A 15,950-nucleotide genomic window follows, 5' to 3' on the forward strand; every position below is an offset into this window, starting at 1 on the left:
GGCACGGATCGCACGAACACACGCACACGCGTGTGTTCTCCATGAGCGTGTAAGCAGCCGCGAGCTACGATATTTAATGCAATAAAGCGAGGTAAATCCAATAGAAGCCGGTCGATAGAGAAAACCCGCCGCTCGCTCGGCCTTCGATGCGGAATCTGATCTGATTCTGCGATGCGTGAAGAGCGCGCGTCGCGCGGAAACGCGCGTTGCGCTGAGAAATCCAGCCTGCTAAGCGAGATGGAAAAGTGCAGAATTATCACCCGGATTGTCCGGGTAAAACGTCCAGGTGTTGAGAGACGCGAGCGAGCGCGCGCGCGCGCGCCGCGAGATCGCCTCGCGGAAATCGCAAGGCTCGAGAGCCTCCTTCTCGGGCCTTCCTTCTCCTTCACCGCGGCACTGCGAGGGGGGAAAGTGAGGAGAGGAAAAACAGCTCGACACGGTTTGTCCCGCACGAGCGGCAAACGACACCGCACGCCGCATCGCTTCGTGCGATGTTTCTCCGTTGCCGGGATATCTCGCGTGTCACTGATTACCGATTTCTTTTCTCGAAGCAGCGGGCAACCGCGTTTATTTTCGTTCATTTACGTGCTCCAAATATCGTGCGCGCGCGGGAGTAACGTGTCTCATTACCGGACGGCGGATTGCGTTTTGCGTTGCCACGCGTGAAATAACGTTCGGCGGCGGGAATTCGATCGCTCGTCCTTAAAGTTTGCGAGAGAGGTATTTTTTAGTCGTGTGGAACATCGCGCATTCTGTTCGAGGATCGAGAATCGAAAAGCGAAGTTTGCATCTGTTGCTTTTCTGTGCGCTCGTAATATCAACTCTGCAAATTCCGTCGAGCTTGATCGATGAAGAATCCCGAGATGTTATACAGGCTGTTATCTTATCTTGATGCTACAAATGATTGCTTTAATATTCTTAGCAATCACTTACTTCAGCATTATTTGACGTTTGATTGTCTTAATATTCTACCAGCATTTAATGTTTATTGTGCGGTGTATTTATTATGTAACTTGTTTTAACTGCAGATGGAATATTTTCACAACAAACAAATATTAAATAATGGTATTGAAATTCATCGGGCAGGCACAATTAATGAAGATAGCTAAACAACAACAAATCTCGCTTCTTCATGGTCTCTTTATTATCCTTTTTACATAGCCGTTGGAAGTCTCTATGTGTGTGTGTTTTGTCGTCTGAAATCACACGTCATTTGATGCATTTCGATATCACTTAACGCGTTTAAACGACGTGATTTAAGACGACAAGGTGCGCGTAAAGGAAGCTTCAGCTTATACGCGTCAAAATAACACACTCGGATTTGCAGAGTACATATGTAAAAAAAGATGCGTCTATACATCTGAAAATATTTGATGTATCGTTGCTCTCGTCCTGAATTCTCTATTCAGTATCCTGCTCCTGACTGCTCCGTTATGGCAACCACAAATGCTAGCCCGTGGCACACTGATACTAACGCCGACGCGATTCGATCGGAGGGAACACGTGTTGATTGACGCGATATACCATCGAGAATCCAATTAAATATTTGAAAAGCCGTTGAAGCACATTTTACCGATGCAACACTCATTAGGCGGAACGGTACGATAGCGTCGCGCGGCAATACAAAAACAATTAGCGAAAAAGGACTGCGTCGCCCGACTTCAATCGACAATATTAAATAATGCATTGAATATTAAATAATCGTGAAGAACAAGTCCTTCGAGCTGCAACACGGAGAGACGAAGGAAAGCGCGATAGCGAGCGAGTGTTTGCAGCATCAAGGTAAGGCAGTAACCTGCATAGTATCGTATCTCGAGATTCTCCATTGGTCCTTTCGACGGAATGCGCAGGATTGATGCAACAACCGACATTTCGACTGAGATATATTTACGCGCAGCCAGGCCAGTCGTTCTTATGACTATCGACGAATATGGGAGAGAATGGTATCCAACACGTGCAGCAGTCTATTTAGTAATTGGTACACGAAAGAGAGCATCTTCTTCTCCCTTTCTCTCCGTCTCTCCGCTATTCATCATCTAGTCTCTTTCTCGCCGTTTCATTTTATCCCGTATACGCTTATTAAATCCCGGCGAAATTATAAGGTGCCGCCGACGAGACGTGCGCATTGCGCGCTCTTGCGGTTCGAGTCTGAAAATCGCGAAAGAGCAGCGAAGAAAACTAATAACATATGCGGAAGAAGAGGGGGAAAAAAACCGCCCCGGTAATGCAACAAGAGGCTACGGGATACCGTAAAAATCTCCTACGCGATCGCTCGTCTCTCACACGGCCGGTGAGATACTCGCCGGCGAGGCTCACGGGGATATAATTGCACACACATCGCATACAATGGCGCGCGCTATTCGTACACATTGATTTGCGGCAAATGACGCGGTCTACTTAAAAAATAAGCGTTCGGAGGAGCGGCGGCAATTGCGCGGTAATTAACGGGGGTAAAGAGACACGCCCGTCGGGCCGATCAGATGCATCTACGATCCCGAAAGAAGCTGCCTATGGTAATCGCGCTTATTAGCAAACGCACTTTGCACGAATCTATGCATTCTCCCCCCGTTAATTATCCGTAATGTTAATTTATGTGGGACCAATTACTCCGCGGCGGATTCCGTTGCGTTGCGGCCGTTCGCCGAAAAGAAGAACAGCAGCGGGCGCTTCCGCGTTACATTCCTTCGATAACAACTCGCGCGCGCGCGTTATTCGACGTATTAACTTGCAAAAGCGCGCGGGAATCGGCCTTAATGCCCCATTCGTACGGCCCGATTGCGGGACCACGCGTCGGTTCGCACGCCCCCGCCGATTGAAACTTCGCGTTCCTCGTTTCTTCTACTCTTACGTCGCGTCTAGTTGTGTTACTGTCGTGAGACGGACCGCTATGCGCGCTCGTCCGTTTGCACAACTAATCACCGCTTTCCGCGCGCAATACCGTCCGAAGCAATAATGAAAATCCTCTCACAGTCCCCCCCCCCCTCCCTCTTCCCTTCGCGCAAGACGCGAGGCGATACGGAAGGAGAAACGCCGCGCGGCCGCGCGCGAGCGAGAGATTACATTGTTAGCGCGGCGCACGTGACGCGCATCCTCCTCCGCACTAATCGCTCCACTTTTCTTCACTTTATTTTGCATATATATATATACGGTACATTTCACCTTTTCCTTGAACGACCGCGCAAGCAAACCGGTGAAACTCCGCGCCGCGCCGCGCCGCGCGAAGAGCGACGCGCAACGACGACACACGCTGTCTTTTAGTTTTTTCTTTCTTTTTCGGTTCCCACGAGAATTCTCTCATTCTTGTTTTCCGCTGTTGTGCGCCCGCGCGCCCGTGATTTCTCCATTCAACCTTTCATCGCGCCCGATGTAGAAAGTGTTTCGCGGGTTTGTCGTTTAATTGTGCTATCCGCTCGTTCCGTCCCGCGAGACGAGATTAATCGACCGATTCGCCACGACGATCCGCCGATCGCGAATCGAAGAAACGAGGAAGTCGCGCCGGTGTGGATACACATTACAGCTTGAGTTAGGTACGCGGCGTTGTGGAACTTTCAGAAAAGGCTCGTGCATTTGTTAGCCGACGCTTTTACCCACTTTGCCATTTTTGCTCGCTGAGCAAAATGAGGAAGATGTGCCGCGGCGTTTACACGACTGTTTTTTCTCTCTCTCTCTCTCTCTCTCTCTCTCTCTCTCGAAGTAGGAGAAAAGTAATCACGCGAAGACACGGATGGGAACGGTGGGTCGCATCGCATGAGAGATCTGATGCGAGATTAATAGCTGCGATACAATGCGGAGCTACTTGACGAAGCCTGCAATTGCCTTCGGTTCTTCCCTCGCTCGCGAGTTTACGCGCTAACGCGAAAAGATCGGCGAGTGTTATCGGTATGAAGAATTTCCGTGGTTGTGCACTTCGATCGGCTGGGAAAACTAGACGAGCGTTAGATCCGCGTAGAATTTTCACTTCAGCCACTGACCGCAGATTCCACGTCCGCGGCCGCGGATACCGTTTACCCCTTTAACGACAACCGACTTTTTTATAAGTGTTTTAAGAATAAAATTTGAGTTTTTTTGAACTGAGACTATAAGCAGCGATAACCAAAAAAAAATATCAGAATTTTATATCTACGAAAAACTACCTTCTGAATAAATGAGTACATGAAGCTTTTCCGCTTTTCGTTTGTTGGTTTCGTTAGTTTGGTTCTTTTTATCGTTCTTTGTTTATTGGTAAATATGACTTGGATCCTAAAAGCATATACGAAGTCAACAACTATACAGAGAAAAATGAAGGGTAATCTATACGACATAACTCTGATAGTCAGCCTGACATTTTTCAGCTGCAACTTTACTACATTTGTGAGTGAAGTTTATCATTCAGAGCGTCAAGCTTACTATTTTAAAAGAGTGTCTTATAGATTACCATTTAGATAGTCAGTCGTCCCTTCATTTTTCGCCGCATAAGAAACTGTAGGTTTCACGAAAATATTGGGTTGGCAACTAAGTGATTGCGGATTTTGTCGACAGGTGGATTTTACACTTTCTTTTGTTTCGCTAACGTGTTCAAAGTACCTAACCTATATTTTTTTCTTATTGTTTGGACTTCTACCTTTCATTTAGTACAAACATTATATCGATTAGTTCTTTAGTTTTGTTTTTATCCCAATTTAAAAATGGAAGAGCAAGACGTGCACTTCAGACATATTTTATTGTATTATTTCCGAAAAGGCAAGAACGCATCGCAAGCACACAAAAAGTTACGTGCCGTATATGGGAATGAAACCTTGAAAGAAAGGCAGTGTCAAAATTGGTTTGCCAGATTTCGTTCTGGTGACTTTTCATTGAAAAATGTTCAACGATCTGGCCGTCCAGTTGAAGTCGATGAGACCCATATCAAGGCCATTATCGATTCAGATCGTCATAGCACAACACGTGATATTGCAGAGAAGCTCAATGTATCGCATACATGCATTGAAAAAGATTTAAAAAAGCAAATTTAAAATTTTGAATTTTCATTCTTATTTAAAATCCGCAATCACTTAGTTGCCAACCCAATAGGTTGATTTCGTGATTTTCGTGTCCACCATCTTGGATCCGCCATTTTGAATTTCTGTATTCTTTTAATTTCACATTTTGCATCTGAGAAAGCTTCCAAATGTATAAAATTATAACAGATAACAGACCAATCTATTCATTTATAGCATGCACTTCTAGATGTCAGTAGCCTATTTGGAATTTGACCAAACATGTTATCATTAAAACTGAGCTAAAAACAGACTGAACCGAATCTACATACAATCTGTATACCATTTTTTAAAAGAAGAATTCACCTTTACAGTGGTGCAAAGAAACCGAATAAATATCTCCTTTTTTCACTAAGTTATCGACTCTTAAATGCGTTTCTGGTATACTATAGTTACCAGTAGGCGTTAAAGGGTTAAGAAATATCTGTTCGCAATCGCATTATATGCCGTCACCGAGGAATTTCAATCGAAATCTCCGTCGGCTGTGTTCGATCGCTGCGCTTCGCCAGGTCTGCTGGCAAGTTTTGGCGGAAAGACGAAGACGCTGCAACTTTCACTGGATCAGAGATCGTTGATAAATGAAGCACCTCGCGGAGTTCGCGGGTGCCAATTCGCACCTTAGGATTAGCGAGTATCCGCTCCGTTGCAAAGAGCAGCGCTTTCCCAAGGAATATCCCCGAGGCCCATTCTCGCGGCGTATCCTGAAAATGTCGAACGCCCCACCTGCGCCCGATGATACTCTGCGTGTTTACTACCGGCGATCGAACAATTCGACGATTCCGCGCCACCTCGGCACCGAGCCGCACGATTATCTCGCGCGCGCGCGCGCGAAATATCACGCCTTTGTGTCTCGCGAGGATACGAATCAGTTCTGCCGCCGGCAACGTCGAACGATCGGTGTATCTTCGCGTAGCAATTTCTCTTCACTCGTGCAACACGCGATTGTCACTTTTACGGCTTGGAAACACCAAGGACCAGTTTCACCGTCTTTGATTATTAACTTAACTGACCGATTAACCCCGTGATTGGTCAGTTCCGGTGAATTTTGCTCGACGACACACGCGATCGATCGATCAATTTCGATGGGATAATCGGCGCCGATCCAAGCTGATCGAGGACGACGAAATCGAAGTCTTGACTCGCAAAAAGTGCCACTCGGAGGGAGGAGGGTGCGCGATATATTTGTAAAATAACGAGGGGATTTGTCGCTGCGGAGATGCAGTCGCCGTGCAAGCATTGCTGGCAATTAAAGTTGATACTCCCCGCGACGCGCTAGGGGGATATCCTTGATCCAATTGTCGTCGCGTTTACGGGCGTCATGTCTGCGCGTTCTCACCATATTGCGTAAACGCGCACATACGCGCTTCTGATACGGAGGGACCTTTGGAGCATCAGTTTAAAGTAAAGTAACGGTCGCCACGCTGCACTCGTGCGTGAGTCCCGCCAGGCCGACATTTTCCGCGCATCACGTCAATGTTATTTCGTTGCTTTCCACTCGATATCCTGCCAAAAGAGAGAGGTCGGCAGAATCATTTCTAAGCAGCAATTCTAAGCAAATAAAGCCGTCACCGATTTATGGGCTTCCGCGGAGACTCGCGCGTCAACGTGTGAAATATATTTTTTATAATTGACCTTCTCTGATAACCCCCTGGAGTCTATCTAACACTGGGAAAATTTCTTAACAATATTAAAAAAACGATATGAAACTAAGAGAATTTTCTCTCTCTTATTTATCTTTATCTCCAACTGTTGATCAAACACACGAAACTGCAGAGATGTGCGAACTATTTGAATTCGAATCGAGTCGAATCTAATGCAATTCGATTCGATTGGAATCCGAATCCGAATAATTCGAATAGGAATCAGATATATTATCGTTCGCGTGCATCAGCTACAAAACCGGCCATCTGGGCCTGTATGTTTGAATCCTTAACTTGTAATTAACTTAACTTATAATTAATAACTTAATTATAAATTACTTTAATTATTTAAATATATATTTTACTTCAAGATGATATTACAATATCAATATTCCGTTTCATATTAAAATCTTCCATCATTATTTGCATGTTTAATAGTCGTGTTAAATTTTGTAATGATTCGATTCGAATTCGAATTTAAAAAATGAGATTCGATTCGATTCGACATAAAAATTCTTGATTCGCGCATCTCTACGAGACTGGCTGATGGGAAACCTCGTTTCGGGCCAATTTCGACGAAGAAGAAGTATTTTTTTTTTACAATATCGAATAGTATTTTTACGCAAAACGGATTTATTGTACGCAAGTATCCCGAGCCAGTTAACCTAGTATTTCGGGGAGCCGATAGAGAACGCGACATATGCTTGAGCATACATCAAATGTGAACTCAATTATGGAAGATTACGTCATCTCGTGTCCCCTCCCTTCATGTCACCCTCACGGCAGGGTGCGGCAACGCGTGGTGAGAGAGAAGCCAGGCGGGCCAGCCGCTTCAACGAAGTTGAAGTCGTTTCTTAGCACGTGGCACGCGCTGCTGTGTCTTGCGCGCAAGAACCACGAAGGATGCACGTATGAAATTAACTCTTCACAGCTGTATTCTCGATTCTAGGTTACTTGCTAAATCACATTCTTCCCTCCCGACCGGATATATTAAACCGGTTCCCCTTAAGCTCGATTTGAAAGTGACGAGTGTTTTGCGAGTGTCTCACACGTTGATGACCGATTTTCCAAAACATCCCAACAATCAGATCAAGACGACGCGCGGTAGAAGAAGGACGGAAGATCGTCTCACCGCACCTGAATACAATGCACCTGATACAACTAACGAAGAAGACCAAGAACCAAGAACTTGCGAACTTTCTGAAGAATCGAAAAGGCGAAAACGCGGTTTCATTTAATCCCCAAATCAGCCCTCGACGGCATGATCACCGGGAACGTTCTGCGTGCTCCATCCGCAATCTTATCTCTCGCTCGGCCGAGAGAGAGAGAGAGAGAGAGAGAGAGAGAGAGAGAGAGAGAGAGAGAGAGAGAGAGAGAGAGAGAGAAAAAGAGCGCGCGACAGAGAGAGGCTCGTCGTGTCACATCGGGAGTGATCAACGAGCGATTTCCTCGTTATCGGACTTTCCTCGCCATCCTCCGACGCGTTCAACGCACTCGGTAGGAGCGGCCGGCTGGAGGGCCTACCGGGACGGCCAATCACGTGGCGCGGCACTCTTCGATACGAATGCTCGCCGGTCGGGCCGGTCCGGTCGGCGCGACGCGCGCGGTTCAGTCACGCTCGTGCAGCCGCTACGTCCGCTCGTCGGCGAGTCCGCCGCGCGCGCTCGGTCGCCAGCTCGTCGCGTCCCGCGCCAGCAGCAATCCGCGAGGTTAAGCGCGCGGCGACGGGTGGTCATGAACCGCGAGAGATTCATCCAGTGCGCGTCAAGACATTCGACGAAACGAGGCGAGAGTGCTGGTGCTGGTCCACGGTGGTACGTTGAGAGAGAGAGAGAGAGAGAGAGAAAGAGAGCATGCGCGCCCGGGCCAGTCGCCGCCCGTATCCGGATTCCGCGAGAGGAGAGGATCTCTCTTCTCTCTCTCTCTATCTCTCCCGTGCACGCAAGCGGAAAGATACACGCCTGCTGGCTTGACGCGTCAACGTCGCGTGGAATATATCTTGCTCTTCTTCGGAAAGTCCTGACGGAAACACGGCTCGGGCTCGATCGCGTATCCACGAAGCACCCGCCGCAGTGCGCGACTTTAGGTTAGGTTGCTCCGGCGGCAGGAAGTTGGCCGCGGCGGATCGAATCCGCTCTCCTCTGCTCTCCCGGTCGTCGTCGCGCGTTTTAGCGTACAGTACGTGCCTCGAGAACGAATCACCGCGCTGTGGGCTCTCTCACGTTCACCGGCCGCCTGCACCGAGAGGCCGCTGGAACGCAGCGGAATGTCACGAGGTGTCGATCAAGTCCGGCGATCATACGGCGAACGCACCGAAGAGAGGCTGTGGAGAACCGCGGATCGTGCGTGCGAGTTAACCTAACCTAATCTAATCTAACCTAACCTAACCTTCTTACCTACCTACGCAATCGGCATATCCCTACGCTCGTGTGTGTAATCCTGTAGATCTTTTCCTTTGATTTATACTTTGCCTATGTTGCTTTTTTACGTCCGATAGAATTGACGATCCGCCGCCCCTGTGTGGGATCACGTCGCTGAGGGTCCTCGTACCTTTCTAAATTACCATGCAATGAACAATAGCCTGAAGAAAGCAGTAAGACCTAAGCGTGGCTATCGATTACGACGGTATGTCGTCATTTTGAAAAGTAATTCGGGCAACGCGTCGTTCGTTCGTTCGTTCGTTCGAAACTATTCACTCTTCCGGCCTGACTCGGAGAGAGTCAATCATTCGTTATCCCTTACGAGTTAAGCGACTCGAGCGACTTGGTCATTATCGCGCGCGTCATTGATCACAGGATAATGACCTTCGCGGCGGCGGCGGCGGCTCCGAAAATACGGCAACACAAGAACGGGGCGGGATCTTTCACTCGGAGCGCGATGCAGTTCTCCATGAAGTCACTCTATTTCTGTATACCGTCTTTCTCTCTCTCTCTCTCTCTCTCTCTCCTCCGTTCCTTCTCGCGATCGCGCGCTGCTACGACAGGGTGGCCTTGAAATGTCTCGCGTGAGAGGGGCAACGGGGTAGGAAGAGTGACCTAACCCACCCTGGATCGTCCTCTCGTTCCAAGTTATGCGGGATTCGTGCGGTGGACTCCACCGACTCGCGATTTTCAATCTCTCTCTTTTCTCTGCCCCTCTCCTCCCTCCCTCCCTCCCTCCCTCCGCTCTCTTTCTCTTTCTGACCAACGACTATTAATAGGACACAAATTGATCCGCTCGCGTAAAGCAGCCGCTAGATTTTAGATAGCATTCCTCTCGCATCAGCGACCACGGCGAAAACTTAAGCATTATTACCGTTACGCAAGGAGTTCGCTGCTCCTGTTCGGCCGCAATGCGCAATTAACGTTGCACACGTCGCCATTGTCGTCGTCGTCGTCGTCGTCGTTGTCGTCGTCGTCGTTCACGTGCGATACGAACAGACGGCTCGATCAAAGTTCTCCGCGAGTCCCCCCTTATCGAGATGATCGATTTTTCGCGGTTCACATTCACGGGGTCATCCGCAGCGCGAGATACACGCCGTGTGTTTAAAAGTCGGTCGGCGTAGCACGGTGCTTGACCGCGCTAACGTCCATCACGGGCCGGAGGCATTCGCGTTTACCCGCATTCCTGCTATCATCGTTATCACGTTTACGGGAAGGAACGTGAAACGCGCGGGTGCGCTTTTACGGCGCTTGTGTTGCCGTAATCGAGCGAACTCACGCTCGATCGCTCGAGGCTAATTAGACGTCTTTATATACAGACATTCATTAACTCTTATCTCGCACCGACGCTTCTTTCTTCGAGTACAATATCCGAGTCGATCGATGTGTGTGTGTGTGTGTGTTTCTTTTCTATGTCATCGAAGGTAAAGGTATCCGTGAGCGCGAACGTTCATTCGTCCGTGCAACAATAACAACGATTATCTACGGGAGACTCTACAAGGTCTGTTCGTGTTCGACGAACTTTGGTACTGGTGCAGTGAGTTGGAGCGAAACGGATATATCTTCTCTACTGCATCTAGTCCAAAAGTTCTCCGAAGAAGGAACACACTCGAGTATACTTTCTTTCGACTCTCTCGATTCGACCCTCGAAAAATCCATCCTTTCCTCCAAGAATCGATTTTTTACCGACCATTTTCTGTTGGATTTTTCTACAAATCGATTTTCGATCCGCTGATCAATGCTGTTTCGTTTGATGAAAAATTCACACCGGGGTCTCAATATTTGAAAGAATTGATTTTTTAGAAAAGATTCCCCGAGAAAGTACACACACTCGAGTATACTTTCTTTCGACTCTCTCGATTCGACCCTCGGAAAATCCATCTTTTCCTCCAAGAATCGATTTTTTACCGACCATTTTCTGTTGGATTTTTCTACAAATCGATTTTCGATCCGCTGATCAATGCTGTTTCGTTTGATAAAAAATTCACACCGGGGTCAATATGTCAATATGGTCAATAAGAATTGATTTTTTAGAAAATCAAATCACGATTTCTCATTAGTGTGCCCTAATTAAAAAGAGATTCTTCGAAAACGAGCAGACTTTTAGCCTCCCTTGAGAAATTCACCAGCGATCCGTCGCGAGCGACCGCGCGCATTTTTCTAAATGTCACCTCTCTTTCTCTTTTTTTGCTCACAGCGTATATCGCTACGTGCAGCTCAGTCGCGACAGAAGTTCCTCGATAACACACCGCGCTCTTATCGTTGTTTACTCGCTTCGTTTTCGAGTGCGCGAGATCATTATCGTCGATTCGTCGATCGTTCGTGCGCGATCCTAAAGGAGAACCCTCCCGCGTCCCGATAAATGTTTATGCCTGACGCGATTAGAGCCGCCAGCTGCGCGTTCTTTTTGTTTGATGATTGTTCTTTGCAAATATTATCTCAAAGCGCCTCGGACGGCTTCTAATCGTCCTACGTGTAAATATATAGCCTGGTCTATCATTCGGAAGTGCATCTCGCTGCTTTCGCATCGAGCAGCCGTCGAGCAGCTTTCGTATCGTATCGTTAAGGATATTTTTTTTTTTTTTTTTTAGAACATCTCCACACAGGCTCCGTCGTGTTTATCGCGTTTCACGCTGAACGGGTCGCCTCGCCGTGTCGAATTAATTACCTCATCATTCACGAATTCACGTCGCGGGTCGGACTGTCGTCAAGCCGGCCGATTTGCGTTCTTCTTAGCCGCTCATGTAAATCATCGCCGCGATAAGCGCGACGGAAGATGCGCTGCTGATAACGTATTAATAGCGTATCGTCCGCGATAATCGTATCCGCCCGTTCTCTCTCGGCCGCTGCTTACTTCTTCTTCAATCGACCCGCCGCAGGTATAGTTTTTCATCGACACAGCGCGCTTCGCCTCCGAAAGTCGGGCCCATTCATCTTCCCTTCGCGCTTTCTCCGAATCGCTGGCCCTGAATTCGCCGCACCGGGTGCATCGCTGGTGGTGGTAGTGGTGGTGGTGAAATCGTCGTCGCGGACGGATCCACCACCGAGAACTCACTCGCTCGCGCCGGCGCGCGCGTATCCGCCTTCGAGCGGCGAAAGCCGCTTCTCGCTCCGATGCGATATTCCGGCCGATCGATCGTCGTCGCGGGCCGAAATTGTTGCGAAAGGAAATCGATATATATCGTGCTCGCGCTCGTCGCCGCGAGCATACACGCATGCACGCGTGCGCACGACTGCGCGTTCGACCGGGCTATTTATTTCTCTTTTACGACCGTAGTTTTTCAGCACATCCGCTCACCGTTAATGCCCGGAACCTCTCGTACTTTCACGTATCATATTAAATATTAATGAGATCGTTTTGAGCGCGAATCGTACCACGGGCTGTAGAGGTACGATGCTCCTGCAAAAAGGGAAGAAAAAAAGGAGAGAGAGAGAGAGAGAGAGAGAGAGAGAAATGACATCATGATCGCGATGTATCAAGAGCGATTCAGATTTCAGCGTGAAGATTAGCCTGCGCGATATGCTCGGGAGAAGATATATATTTATTATTTCGGGACAAAGTAATTAATGTTTCGAGTCCGAACAATTTTCTTCGGATCTCTTGTGGAAGCTCGGTGGACTGCCGGGGCTGTATATAAGCCAGGCAGGTCCTTCCCGGCGTGTGGACGCACGAATCTCTCGACGTGTCTCGGATAAATACCGATCGGCGACTCGCGATATGTCCGATTACTTTCAACGATGTGCCGTTTAGATAAGCTCGGGGCTTTTGCTTCCTTCTACGTTCGCCGCCGTGTGCCGCCGAGGAAACCTTCCTTTTTCACCTACTTACCGGAGAGACGATTTCGTTGCGGTAACGTCGAGCGATATAACGATCGCCGGCGTATTATTGCGCGGCGGACGATGTATTATTTAACACGAGCATGAGATTCGGCCTCGCTCGTGCGCAAATCCCGAACAGTTTCGTTCCTGATGCAACTGCCTCATCGGCAGAACGAGACTACCGCGGTCTTCGCGGGCGGATTAATGTATTAATCGCTCCTTCTCCCGGCCAACTTCCGAGCGCCCAACTTTGCGAGCTCGCGATTCTCAACGACGCGTGCGTAGAAGATCTAGCTCGTTTTGATCAGTTTGCGGATCAAGCAGGTTGCATGCGCATCTCAAAAGCGGGATCTACATTTATTGACTTCCGCAAAGAGTGCTTTTTCTTTTTTTTTTTTTTTTTTTTTTTAAATATCTCTTATTCCGCGCGTAATTATTCTTTCAATATTTTTGTCGCGCATAAACGTTCAAGGGTAATTTGAACATTTCCCGCTTAATGCATTATTCCCGCTTTGTTAGCCTTCGAGGCGAATGCACGCTTTTCTGCGACAAAGCGCGCACTTATCTCGGAACTCGAAGCGCGATCCGTTGCGGGTTGTTGATAGCCTCCGGAAAGTGAAACGAGCGACATTCGCGTAATAAATCATTCCGCCGTTCCCCGACGCGGGCCGCCAAGTAGGTGCCGCCGGTGCGGGCGATAAGAACGCGAAGAGTGCAACGGTGTGAACTGCCTCTGGTTCAATGAGGAAAGTGAAACTTCACGGTGTACATGCGCAGGTTCGGATGGCCTCCCGGGACTCGACGAGTCTGCACGTGTCGTCGCGTTCGTGAACTTATACGGTATAATCGGGTGAACGATAACCGGGTGGTCTCTCCGGGCGGCTGGAGAAGCTAATCGGCGACGCGCGAATCATCGGTTCTTCTCCGCGGGGTGAAGCCCCGCACGAAGAGGAAACATTCGGACAGAAGCGATCGACCCAACGAGCCACGGTGACGATCACCGACGAACATCCTCGAATGTAATCACCGTGCGGAGAACGATTCTCACGGGGACTCCCTGGAGAATCCGTCGGAGGAGCTCTCGACACCCTCCAAAGGGAAGAAAGATCTCGCACGTCCGTGGCTCGGGTCATGTCAAGGTCATGAACAGCTCGACTCCCCTTCGCCCGAGGATCGACGTACCTTCAGATCCTCCGCCGAATCCGTCCTCTCGTCGGCCAGATGGAGCTGTCCCGTCGACCTCGCGACAGAGAAGCGTCGCTTCGACCATCGCGCTCGGCGAGTCGACCTTCGACAGCCTCGCGTTGGACGTTTCCTACGCCGGCCTCGACGTGTCCGGCGCCGGCGGTCAGCCGGTCGCGACTGAGCAGCTCCTTGCCGAGCGACGCGTCGGACGCACCGCATCTCTGGGATGATATCGGTGTGGTCGAGTACCTCGACAGGAAGCTCGGTCCGCCCGACGAGAGCACGCCGGAGGAGCGCGTCGAGACGCTGCGCGAGATCCTCGCCGAGACGGATATTCACGAGGGCGACGGCAAGCTCTCGGACTTCCTCTTCCACGTGGCGCGGACCAAGCACGGCAAGGTGTACATAAGAGTGATCCGGACGCTGCTGTTGAACAGAGGTAAAAGCGCCGGTTCGGTAGCGCGACACTTCGGCATCTTTTTTTTCGATCGATTACTTAGGCGATTTCCCCCTTCGGCAAATTTTTGCGCTCTTCGGGGTGACTTGAGACTGGACGATCTCTGGATGGCTCTCCGAGTGTCGGCCGATCTTAATCGGAGTTTTATTGATTGTTTTGAAATAAGAATCAAGTAAACTAACAAGAAACATCCGCGAGGTGTGTGTCTCCGATTTCGATGAAACTTGGCACATTTGTAGAGCAGCCAGAAATAAGAGACCCCATATTTCTTTTTATCGACAATGGGGCTCAGGTTTAACGGGTGAAACTGTCCTATTGCAAATAGGACTAATTGGACTCTATTGCAGATAGGATGAAACTTTTTAAACAAAAATTGTACGGCACAATTTATTCTGCACAATTTTTGTTTAAAAAGTTTTTTTCCTATCTGCATAATTATCGAGATGGCATAAATTCTCCTATCTGCATAAAGTTTTTTTCCTATCTGCATAATTATCGAGATGGCATAAAGGGGATGAAACTTTGAGGGGCAGTTTCACGCTTTAAACCTGAGTCATTGCCAATAAAAAAATATGAGGCTTTTATCTTTGGCTACTATACAAATATGCCAAGTTTCGTCGAAATTGGAGGCACATACACACACACACACACACACACACACTTCGCGGAAGTGTTCCTTGTAAGACCATTGTTGGTCGGTCTCTCAGTAAAGAGCCGTGTATTTTTTTTTATCTGGACTCTTTGATTTTGTATTGTAGCGGGGAATATTTTGTTCTTCGATTTTTCGAGCGAATTGACATATATAATTGACATAAAGCCTTTTAAATCGCTGGGTTTTGACTCGCTGAATGTTTTATGGCGTATCTCTACACTGTGAATGATTTATCGCACATGGCATTCGGAGGGAACACAATCTCTCTTCAATACCAATTTTATAGCTCGCTATTGATACGATTAATTCCTCACGTGGAAGTGCAACTCCACACTCGATTGTCAAACTGCGTTTTAATCGAAAAACATTAAACACTAATAACAAAAATGAAACTGTATAATGTATGCGTATAAACCTCAAAATATTTCATATTAGCCATTAATTACTCTCCGTGTCGAACTTGGGCATAATTATTTTTCGCTAAATTGGCAAAAGTCCTCGAGGGGAATTTCTAAAAGGTCGCGCCGGCGACCCGAAAGGTCGCCGGCGATCTTCTACTATTTCCGATCGCGAGTTGCTTGTTTCGGCCGCACGACGCGATTCACGCGACGCGGACGTTCGCGCAGTTTCGCTGATCTCGCGTGCCCGCGATGTCCTCAAGTCCACCCAGTATGTCGGAGATAATTACGCAAACCGTGGCGAGAAAGGAAGAGGACGAGGGCGATCGTACCGTCAGCCTGGAACTTCTCGGCGATCCTTGCG

The 15,950-nt window shown here is 48.5% G+C and overlaps 1 protein-coding gene across 4 annotated transcripts in view; it reads left to right on the forward strand.

Annotated features, from left to right (window-relative positions):
- Window positions 1–15,950, forward strand: part of milt (trafficking kinesin-binding protein milt) — a 56,848-nt gene that overhangs the window by 15,097 nt on the left and 25,801 nt on the right. Inside the window, exon 1 of one of the 4 annotated variants that reach the window (XM_011142051.3) lies at window positions 14,259–14,518. The exons of the other annotated variants lie outside the window; for them this stretch is intronic. The gene's annotated coding sequence lies outside the window, so the exon portion shown is untranslated. Of the gene's footprint in view, window positions 1–14,258; window positions 14,519–15,950 lie in introns of those variants that run through there. 4 annotated transcript variants of the gene reach the window in all.

The sequence above is a fragment of the Harpegnathos saltator genome, unplaced genomic scaffold (assembly GCF_003227715.2).
Source record: "Harpegnathos saltator strain DR-91 unplaced genomic scaffold, Hsal_v8.6 scaffold672, whole genome shotgun sequence".
NCBI lineage: Eukaryota > Metazoa > Arthropoda > Insecta > Hymenoptera > Formicidae > Harpegnathos > Harpegnathos saltator.